The sequence below is a fragment of the Carcharodon carcharias genome, chromosome 20 (assembly GCF_017639515.1).
Source record: "Carcharodon carcharias isolate sCarCar2 chromosome 20, sCarCar2.pri, whole genome shotgun sequence".
Taxonomy (NCBI): Eukaryota; Metazoa; Chordata; class Chondrichthyes; order Lamniformes; family Lamnidae; genus Carcharodon; species Carcharodon carcharias.
The window spans coordinates 54076376-54088090 of record NC_054486.1 but is presented as its reverse complement, the minus strand read 5'-3'; positions in this window follow the sequence as shown (position 1 = coordinate 54088090).

Here is an 11715-nt window from a genome sequence, read left to right as displayed (position 1 = left end):
CCAGCCCAAATGTAATAAAATGGCTTTGATAGAATTGAGGTTTTTGAGTGACATGCTGATCTATTTTACCTCAGCTCAGGTTGCATTATAGATAAGTTCTCAGTAACAAGGACTCCATTATTTAGCATTAGTTGAGCAATCTAGAACCATAGAATGATAGAATGGTTACAGCACAGACGGAGGTCATTTGGCTCATCCTGTCTGTGCTGGCCCTCTGAAGGAGCAATTCACCTAGTGCCGCATCCCTACCTTTTCCCCGTAGCCCTGCATTATTTTCCTTTTCAGATAATGATACAATTATCTTTTGAAAGCCTCAATTGACCCTGCCTCCTCAGCACTCTCAGGCTGTGCATTCCAGATCCGAACCACTTGTTGTATGAAAAACTTTTCCCTCATGTTGCCATTACTTTTTTTGGCAATTATCTTAAATCTGTACCCTCTGGTTCTTGATCCTTCGACCAATGGGAACATTTTCTCCCTATCTACTCAGCCCAGACTTGTGATTTTGAATACGTCTATCAAATCTCCCTTCAACCTCAACTTTTCCAAGGAGAACAGTCCCAATTTCTTCAATCTTTCTGCATTACGGAAATCGTTCATCCCTGGAACCATTCTCATGAACCTTTGCTGCACCCTCGCTAATGCTTTCACATGCTTCCTAAAGTATGGTGTCTTTTGAAACATTACACAAACTTGCAGCTGAATGTTGGAAAGGACATAGGTATCATTTTGAGAACATATCAAAATAATTTAAGTGAGCTCCATGTTGCATCTGAACTTTTTTGTAATTGACCACATTGTGTTGGTTAATCTTTTCACTGGATCACAAGTTTAATTTTCCAGACTATCATCTTTATACGCAGAAACAATTGCAGGGTCCATATGCAGTGTTTCACTTTGAATCTTTCTAAATTTGTAGCTTTGATAAAAAGGATATGACTGAAACTTCAAGGCCTAAATTTGTTATGGCCAAATGGGAGGCAAAATGGTCAGCAAGGTCTGATTTTACACTTGCTCATGTGGACTTAGGTGCCACGCTAAATTGGTCCCTATCCCTGCTTAGCATAAAATAAATAGGTTGTCAGTGTTACTCATGCTCTTCAGTGGCAGTTCACTAAATGAGGGTTAAATATCACTGGCATTGGTTAAAAGCAACCTGGACCTCTAACAGGTGAAGTACAATGTGGCTGTAATCAGCTTCATTCTGAACAATAGATACAACAGATACTGGAAGGATTTCCTACTTGTCAGATGCTGATTTGGCTTTGTTGGTGCAGGAGGCCAGCAGGAGGATGGAATTCATCTTTCTATGTGGCAGCAAGGAGGTATTCTGGCCAACTTCTCAGCAAAAACAGGCAGAAGGGGCAGAGCAGGTCAGCAGCAGAGACATTGCTCCAAAGTCCAAGCAACAATACAGAAATAAATTTAATGATCTCATAATGGCTACTGAAGTAAGACCCATAACTCATATCTCTCATTACTATTTAACACTGCATTACCTGTGGTCTCAGCATTCATAAAACTTACCTTCCTTGCTCCCCACCACTCTCCTCCAATCACTGAAGCACTTTTCACTCCACCTCATTCTGCTGTTACAGACACACCCTGTACCTCTCTACCACTTCTCACTTGTTTCATTTCACATTCGTGCTATCTTTTATATCCCAGAAATATTGTTCAATCCTGATATTAATATCCTTAAAAGGTATCAACAAGCTAACACTAAAGACTCACTTCATTATTGCAAGAGAAGCTGGCACACAATAATAGAGGGTAGGAGGCCAGAAGAGGACCACCATCCATACATCCTGTTTCTGGTAGAAATCATTATGGGCAGGATGTGTGTCAGGGGTGTGGCCTCTGGAGGCTGGAGAAAATGAGTCACAAGATTTTTGACTAACTTACCCTTCCCCCCACCCTCAGGCTATGCATGACAAAGCGTTAATGCTTCCAGAGCCTATCTATCCACTTACCCTTGCCATTAACCACTAACCACTGTCCATCTATTCCTTTGCAGAGTCTGAAACAGTAATCCACACAGTGGGAATGGAGAAAGAGGAGGGCAGCCCTCCAGAAGATGTAGTGTCACTCAACCTTACCCAAGCAAGCACCAGCTCAAAGTTTGGTACCGAAAGTAATTCAGAGGCTAGAGTAGAGCGATGTTGTACTGAGAGATTCATTAAAAACAAGTATGCAGTATCAAGGATAGGACACACATCAGCAGAGTTCATCCTCACTTCCTAGGCCTGCTGCAAAGGATAGAGGTGGTTACCCTGAGGATCCAGCATAAAGAGGAGAAATGGTGGTTATATGCATGAGCATTTAAAGCCTATTGGCCTGCCTGAGGCATGGTGGACTTCAACTCCACCTCCACACAGCATCCTGACCATATAGTCAACTATGGAGTGAGTCATGAGCTCTATGAAAACTGCAATGGACCTCACAATGAGTGAGTGTCTGTTGGCAGAGCCTGTTTTTAGACAGAGCAATGGGAGTGTTGAGGCACAGCTTGTGAGAAATATATTGGTTCCATGGGAGAAGCACGTGCTCTACTCTCACAGGAGCACATCAAGCATTCTCCCCCTGTCAGACTCTTATCTTTGCCCTTGTTGGTGCCAGTCAGCTAATTGAACCAGACTACTCTGGCTGTCATCAAGCTAGCAACAGGCAGGGAGGAAGCACATGAAGTAATGTTGGGGGGGTGGTGGTGGGGGAGTGAGGGGGTGGCTTTGGGGGAGCATGCAATCTGGAAAGGGGGCTAATGATGGAGGGCTACCCCACTCCATTTCCTGAGCAGGGTTACCTGCAGGTCTTCCCCCCCCCATCTCTGAACTCCTCCCACTGAACTCAAAATAAGAAGCTGGGCCGAGAACTGCACCTTAAGTGTCCATTAATTGGGCCCTAGGCCTTGCTCGCTGCCTGTAAAATTGTGGACAGGTCAAGAGCGGGCAGGAAGGTGGCAGGAAAGCCAGTGGGGAATTACATGGGACAGCTGCCTGCAAAGCCGCAGGTGGGGGTCCATTAAATTCTGCTGTTGGTCTCTCTCAGCAGCCTCAGCTTTCTGATTCCCTTCTTCCTTTTCCTCATCTTCTTGTAACTCCAAAACTTGCGGCTTCTGAAGGCAAAGGCATGTAACATGCAGTGTGCAAGGAATAATAGTGACAGTAACTCCAGGCTATTAAAGCATGCCTCCAGTTCAGTTGGAATCCTTGCTTGAGAAGCCCAGTGGTCTGCTGGATGAGAGCTCTGGTTTTGGTTTGGCGCTCTTTCTATGCTGCATGTCTATGCCCAGGTTCCTAAGAGGAATCACGAGTCAGGTGTTCAGGGGGTAGATCTCAACCTCAAGCATTCAGCCTCTAACCTGATGGCCTAGCTGGAAGTGAGGGTGTGAGAACGGGTTCAGGATGAAGACGACCATCAGGAAATTGAGCAGACTTGTATGATTTTTTCCTGCCTTTGATCACAGGTAAATTGCACATTTAGAAACTGGAATCCCTTTCTGTTGGCCTCCTCCACCCTGTCCTCCTTGTCCATCTTCTAGTCGCTTGTGCAACCCTCCACTGGCTACCTTGCTCCTACTGCTCATCCTCCTCATGTTGTAACTCAAATACAGCAGAAACCCATGTTCCAACAATGTTCCTTTGAGAGAGCACAGACAATCATCACCGAGTTCAGCTTAGAAAAAGGAGCCAAAAATAAAGTCAATAATCAATAAAACATTCTCCAGCAGCTTATCAAATCTGAACAGTCCTTGGGCAAGGAAGGTAGTTGGGGTTTAGACTGAGTAGATAGAAACTTTTCCCACGGGGGAAGGGCAGAAGACTCAGCTTTAAGGTGATTGGCAAAAGAGCTGAAGGTGACAGGAGCAACACCTTTTTGTAAAGTGAATGGTAAGGATCAGGGATGCATTGCCTGAGAGTGTGGTGGTGGCAGAATCAATAGAGGCTTTCAAAAGGGAATGAGAGAAGTGCATGAAGAGTAAAACATTTAAAGGCTATGGGAAAAGGGCAGGGAAGTGGGACTAGCTAAGTTGCTCTTACAGAGAGTCAGCATGGGTTCAATAGGCTGAAGGGCTTCCTTCTGTGCAGCTTCATTCCTGCACTCCCATTCTTCTGCTAAGCTTTTCCTTCCATTATTTTTACAGGTCATCAAACAAGGAGGCTTAATGAAATCATTGCAGACCAGCTCAATTTTTATCCGCTCCTCCAAGGAACCAATTTCTGCACTCACAGCTTGCTATTCCAACACCACTTCCTAAGAAGCCTATCTCCAATTACACTACCTCTATCCCTAATTAATATCAATGAGTAACTTGGGAGATGTTTTATTTTCACAACATGGAAAAAATTAACTGCACAACATAACAAGGAAACCAATTACTTGATAAGAATTAGTAAATTATCCCTCAATGTTTCCTCATTTTATTTACAACCCGAACCAGAGACAAGTTAATCTTAAATTAAAAGCAAAATGCTGCAGACGCTAGAAATCAAACAAAAGCAGAAAATGCTAGAAAAACTCAGCTGATCTGACAGCATTGTGGAGAGAGAAAGAAACAAAGTTAACGTTTCGAGTCCATACGACCCTTCTTCAGAGCACTCCCCACAGATGCTGTCAGACTTGCTGAGTTTTTACAGCATTTTCTGTTTTTATATAAGTTAATCTTATCCAATATGAGCATTTATCCACATCTTCAAATTTTCTATACGTTATATGAATCAATACTTTGAAAAAATCTGAATTTTCATGTCAGGGGGGATTGGGAGGTGGGACCAAACCCCACTACACATTCCCACCTCTGCCCCAAGACTGTAGGTAGGCATGATTTTTGGAGGCCCGGGCCTAAGTGGCAGAAATGGAGGTGGGCCGAGTTCAGAGTGGACAGGCTAAAAGGCCAATCTCTGTTCTCAAAAATAATTGGCCCTTATCGTCTGATGGAATCAGCAGCTACATTTTTTATTCATATACAGAATGTGGGCATTGCTGGCTGGGCCAGCATTTATTGCCCATTCTCAATTGCCTTTGAGAAGGTGGTGATGAGCTGCCTTCTTGAACCACTGCAGTCCCTGTGACATAGGTACACCCACAGCGCTGTTAGGGAGGGAGTTCAAGGATTTTGACCCAGCGAAGGTGAAGGAACGGCGATATATTTCCAAGTCAGGATGGTGAGTGGCTTGGAGGGAGATCTTCAGGTGGTGGTGCTCCCACCTATCTGCTGCCCTTCTCCTTCTAGATGATAATGGTCATGGGTTTGGAAGGTGCTGCCTAAGGAGCAAGTTTCTGCTATGCATCTTGTAGATGTACACACTGCTGCCACTGTGGAGGGAATAAATGTTTGTGGAAGGGGTGCCAATCAAGCAGGCTGCTTTTCCTTGGCTGGTGTCAAGCTTCTTGCGTGTTGTTGGAGCTGCACTCATCCAGGTAAATGGAGAGTATTCCATCACACTCCTGGCTTGTGCCTTGTAGATGGTAAACAGGCTTTGGTGAGTCAGGAAGTGAGTTACTTGCCACAGGATTCATAGCCTCTGACCAGCTATTGTAGCCACGGTATTTCTATGGCTAATTCAATTCAGTTTCTGGTCAATGGTAATCCCCATTATGGGGGATTCAGTGATGCTAATGCCGTTGAATATCAGGGGGCAATGGTTAGATTCCCTCTTGTTGGAGATGCTCATTGCTTGGCACTTGTGTGGCATAAATGTTACTTGCCGTTTGTCAGCCCAAGCCTGAATATTATCCAGGTCTTGTTGTATTTGGACATGGACTGCTTCAGTATCTGAGGAGTTGTGAATGGTGCTTAACTTTGTGCAATCATCATCGATCATCCCTACTTCTGACCTTATGCTGGAAACAAGGTAATTAATGAAGCAGCTGAAAATGGTTGAGTATAGGACATGACCCTGAGGAACCCCTGCAGCGATGTTCTGGAACTGAGATGATTGCCCTTCAACAACCACAACCATCTTCCTTTGTGCTAGGTATGACTCCAACCTGCGGAGAGTTTTCCCCTGATTCCCATTGACTCCAGTTGTGCTAGAGCTCCTTGATGTCACACTAAGTCAAATGCTGCCTTGATGTCAAGGGCAGTCACTCTCACTCCACCTCAGGAATTCAGCTCTTTTGCCCATCTTTGAACCAAGTTGTAATGAGGTCAGAAGCTGAATGACCCTAGCGAAACCCAAACTGAGTATCCGTGAGCTGGTTATTGCTAAGCAAATGCCACTTGACAGTACTGTTGGTGACTACTTCCATCACTTTACTGATGATTGAGAGTAGACTGCTGGGGTGGTAATTGGGCAGGTTTAATTTGTTCTGCTTTTTGTGTACAGGACATAACTGGGCAATTTTCCATACATATATACAGTTGAACATATGAACAGAACTCATAAGCCCTATTATAACAGTTGGAAGCCATTGAATAGTCCAGAAAATTCCCTGCATGAGCAGACTCTTAAGTCAGCTGTGTGAACAACTTCAACCACTTATAAAATGATTAAGATTGCATAAAATGATTAAGATTGCAGCCAAGAGCTCATAAAACTCTCTAAGTAAACAAAGAGGCTTCACAACTACTATCTCAATGGATAACAAAAGCAGTGGAGAAAAAAATACATATTTACACATTGTTATCATACTAAGCTACCCTTTGAATAGTGTGAAAGGTATTCTGCCTTTTTATCCATTAGATGATTTTTTAAAAGTCATCTGAAGACTTTTCCACATTTACATTGTTGATCTTTTACCTGACCGCTTGCCAATCTTCAAAATGAACAATCTGGCAAACACACTGTTTCAGGGACAATCTTCCAATCACAGCACTGGTCATAACTTGCGTGAATGAACATGGATACAACTCATGCTACAGCATTTCATGATGAACTGTAAAGGAGGCAAAATAATTTTACTTATCTTTAAACTCTTCCTGCCTCCAATCTATGGTTCATGACTCCATGCAGCAGATGAAAAACTCAACAACTGCCACAATCCAGCCAAATCCATGAAAATATAAAAATTACCACGGTGGGCTCTCAATGAGTCTACAATGCTGTCAGTGTCATCCTTCATAGAAGTGGGCTGTTCCATGACCTGATTGTGAAAATGGCTGAGGGAGGGAATGAAGGCATGGATTCTGACCTTGCTTCCATTTGATCCTGATGAGGACCATGAAAATCCAGCCCCAAGAGTTTACATAAAAATCACAAGTCAATGCTAAATTTTTGGTACAAAACACAACTCTATTAGGAATTCAATTTATTTGTACTTGATCAGATTGATGGAGCACAACAAAGGAAACTCAAAGCATTTTAAATGCTGGCTATATTGCTAACAAACTGAAATGTAAGAAAGAATTGCACCATCCAACAATTATTTGGGTAAAGGCTTGATGTAAAAGAAGGAATCATTACTTGGATGTGCAATATATTCAGTTAATGATCAAAAGGCCATGTCATCGAGTTTTTTTATATTATCCTAACCATTTGCAAATAAGTTAGTTTAGCATCAAAGTTAGAGATTTCTGTTATGTCACATTGTCTATTGTTCTAAAGACAATGATTTTGTAAAAGACAAGGAACTGCAGATGATTTTTTTTATTTACCCTTTAAACAATTTTAGTTTGTCTTAAGGGTTAAATTGGTGTGTAAAAAAATTATATTGAAAGTCATATACAGAATGCATGTTGGAAATGTATACCTGATCGATCATCGATATCATTGCATAGTGCATGTGAATGGGAAAAATTTAATTTCAGAAAAAGCAGAATTCAGATCATTATGAGAAAGATTTGATAAATAGCTGATTGGGGTTTATTAAAATGTTAACTAAAAGCAGTGCTGTTTGGTGGAAAAAAATCATCTATTATGCCAAGACAAGTAGTTTTTAATGCTTGATTTTTAAAAATGCTGTAACTGTCTTAACCATTGGCTACAGTGGTTTAAATGTGGCTCAGACTATAAAGTTTAAGTGTCCAAGTAGCTATGATTCTAGTCCACGCTTTTAGCGTGTATGAACTTTGTCTCAATAGTACAGTGGAGTCCATATCATAGGAGAAGTAAATTGAAGGATAACTTAACTATGATGTGGTTAAAGGGGAAAAGTACAAGAATGTGAAATTTGCTGAGTCACTATGAACACCAGGACAACATGATGAGCCAATGCTCTACCTTGATATGGAGATCCTTTTGATATAAACTTAAGATCAAGAAAATAACCATTACTAATTGCTGGTGTCCCTCCATTTAATAAACACTTCACATCTGCCTCTGCCTATTTTCCTCACAGCACTTTGTTTGTTAACTATCATGTATTACTGAACTGCAAATCCGACAGTGGAGAATGTGACTAAAGGCTGCATATGTGCAGATTAAGTACAACATGTAAAAAGCATGAAAAGACTCTTGAAGAAAGAAGACAGCAGAGTGATAAGGTACTTTATAGATTAAGCATGCCGGTCATGGAAATGCAAAGCAATATGGAACTTGAGCCAAGGTGACAGCCATGGCACTGTGTTAGTATTCTCATCTCTGAGTCAGAAGGTTACGGGTTTGAGCCCCACTTCAGAGAAATTAGCACAAAATCTAAGGTGGAACTCTATTACTGTACTGAGAGAGAGCTGCCATTATCATAAGTGCTATCTTTCTGGTGAGGTGTCAAGCTGAAGCCCTATTTGCTCCCTCAGGCGAACTTAAAAGATTACATAGTACTATTTGAAGAAGTGTGGTGCCTTGGCCAATGATTATCTCTCAACTAATGTCACTAAAACAGATTATCTGATCATTTCTTCATTGCTGTTTCTGGGAGGTTGTTGTGTACAAATAAGTTGCAGTGCTCCTGATATTATAAAAGTACTATAAAAGTATTTCACTGAATGTTATACATTTTGGGACATCCTGAAGTCGTGAATGACACTAAAAAAAAGTGAATTTTTGCTTTCATTTCTTTGATGGTCAATATCAAAGGATGATGGGGTGGCGGGGGGAGTCCAATGATTATATCACATGTTAACTTGCTTCACTTTGACGATATACTAAACCATTTCTGTGTTCAGCAGTGTGTTAATCAGTATGTTAAACTGCATGCACTACAAAGCAAGATTACAGAAAAGTATTAGCAACAAAACAGGGATTTGGAGGCAGTAATTAGAAATGAGGATATATGTTATAAATATGATGGAAGCATGTTTATAGGCAGGACAGGATTGGCAGTTAAACATTGCAGGCATAAATGTATTTAGAAATTACAGGAAATAAAAAAGGGTTTGGGGGTAGCAGGGTTAATCATAAATAGCATCACGGCATTAGCAAGAAAAGACACAAAGATTGAGGTACAAAAAGCATATATCTGAATTGAGATTAAAGCATAGTGAGGGATTTGTCCCATTATTAGGGCTATACTACTGACCAGCAGATGGTGGAAAGGAAGTAGAAAGACAAATATACAGGCATTTATATAAAATAAGTTAAAAAAAAACACATCATAATCATGGGGGCATTCAACTACCCCTAATTAACCTGACAGGGAAAGGGAGTGAAAGGGGAATAGAGCATGGAATTTTTAGAATGTGTGCAGGATTTCTTTCTGACCCAATATGCAAGAGGCCCAAGAATGGAGGAAGCTCTGCCAAACTGACTAATACTAAATGAACCAGAGCAGAAAAAGTAAAAATAGGAGAACACCTAGGGGCCAGTAACACAATACGGTATAAGGTAATGATTGAGGGAGTTACAGCGAATACAACTATGAGGGAATAAGGACAGGGCTAAGAAAGGAGTAAAAGTATTGCCCAATAAAGAAATGGGATAACAGTGCGATTAGAGATTAGCAAAAAAATATTTTACTAAACAATAAGAACAAACTAGTCAAGAATGCAATTCCGTAAATAAATAGAGGGGTAGATAAAATCAAATCTAAAGAGAAAAATAGATACAAAAGTTTATAAACGATAAACAACCAAAGTTAAGAAGGGCACAAACCCAGGTCCAGATGGATGGTACTTTCCAAAGCTCAGAGAAACTAGGGATGAGATAGCCATGTATGAAAATTCAGTAGAAAAAGGAAAACTGCCTGAAGACTGGTAGAAAGCAGATCTCAAGTGAGGTTACATTGCACCTTGGAGTGGGGTTGGCAGGCAGGGGAGGCCATAAATCTGGGTACCATGCCATGTGTGCCATTCCTGGCACTTAACCACCCAACCCTCCTGCAATTTTACCAGTGGTGAGGGAGGTGTCAGGAGGCCCACCTGCCAGAGGATCAATTGAAGCTATTAAGTAGCACATTAATGGCCGCTTAAGGACTTCCTCCTTCCACTGCCAGGATGGCAGGCAAAGCCCATATCAAGTGTGCAGCCCAGCAGGTTTCACTGGTCAGGCTGATGGCTGGTCAAGGGTGGCGATCTACCTTCGTTATCAGCCCCCTGTGCCCAGCAGAGGACGCCTGCCAAGATCTTGTATCCTCTGCATTTCCAGTCCCAGCCCAGTTCATCCAATCCCCCACCACCCTTCTTTACCACCCCAACCCCCCCACCCCCACCAATTCCCCAGAGTTTGCCAGCCTGGTTCCACAAGTGTTATAGCCAGGATGGGGGAATGGGTTCGCATAGTTTCTCTGGCGTGACAAATCCACAGCATGCACCATAAGTATAAATGTTTAAATCACTAACCAAAATGGAAAATTGTTGACCCATGCTAATGATAGACCCAGAATAAAAGAGACTTTAAACAGGTTTATTTCAATAAACTCAGAATAATTGATTTATTATGAGACATAACATCATTCTTAAAACGAGATTCAAAATTGGTTGGCATACAATTTTCAATATAGAAGATGTACCCTTTTAAAATCCCAACATACACACAAAAAACAAAGGACAAATCAAATAAGTTCTCTGCAGAGGTTGGAGTAAGGGAACACTTCATGAAAAAGGATAAAGTTTGAAAAGGTCCTAATGCTTTTAATTTGGTGTCCCTGCATGTGAAGATGGATGCTGGTCATGGTAATTTTCTGCCAGTCCTTTCCAAAGGACCTTCGGTGAAACACTGGCTGGAATTTTCTGACATCATTGGCATGGGCATCATGGTAGGAATGGGTGGTGGAGAGTGGTGGACCATATGGCAAGAAGGCCAAACATCAGTTTTACGCCATCGTGAAACCAGTTGTGATCATCTGCCCCACTCATCAATGGCGAGTCACATTTCCTGCCGCTGCACATCGGGAACATCATTTTAATACATTTGCATCTAATTATAAGTCCTGTTTGCTGGAATCATACGCCCACATCAAATTTACCACCCATGTTGGCATGACTTCAGAATGGCATGCTTCCCGACTGCCCTTAAAATGTATGCATCTGGTGACCTGAACTTCGAGGGGAACTCAGAGATGAGTGTACACATCCTTGCGCAGCGCACGGAAGCATTACCCATAGGATATTAAGGAAGAGGCACCACAAATTCATGGGGGGCACGGGCAAGTCACTTTTTCCTTGGCTTTCAGTGTGGTTCCGGGGCACGGGCTCCAGTGTTGATCAGATCAGGGTTTGGGGGGTGGTGGTGGTGGGGTGAGGGGGTTGGGGGGGGGGTGGGGGGTGATGCAAGGCAGCACAGACAGATTAAAGAAATTACTCAAGCACTTGCCGGGGATTTGGGGGGAGGGGAAGGGGGGAGTGAGGGAAGTGTGCACGCACTGGGAGGGGGGTACATCAGGATCATGGAGCCTGGT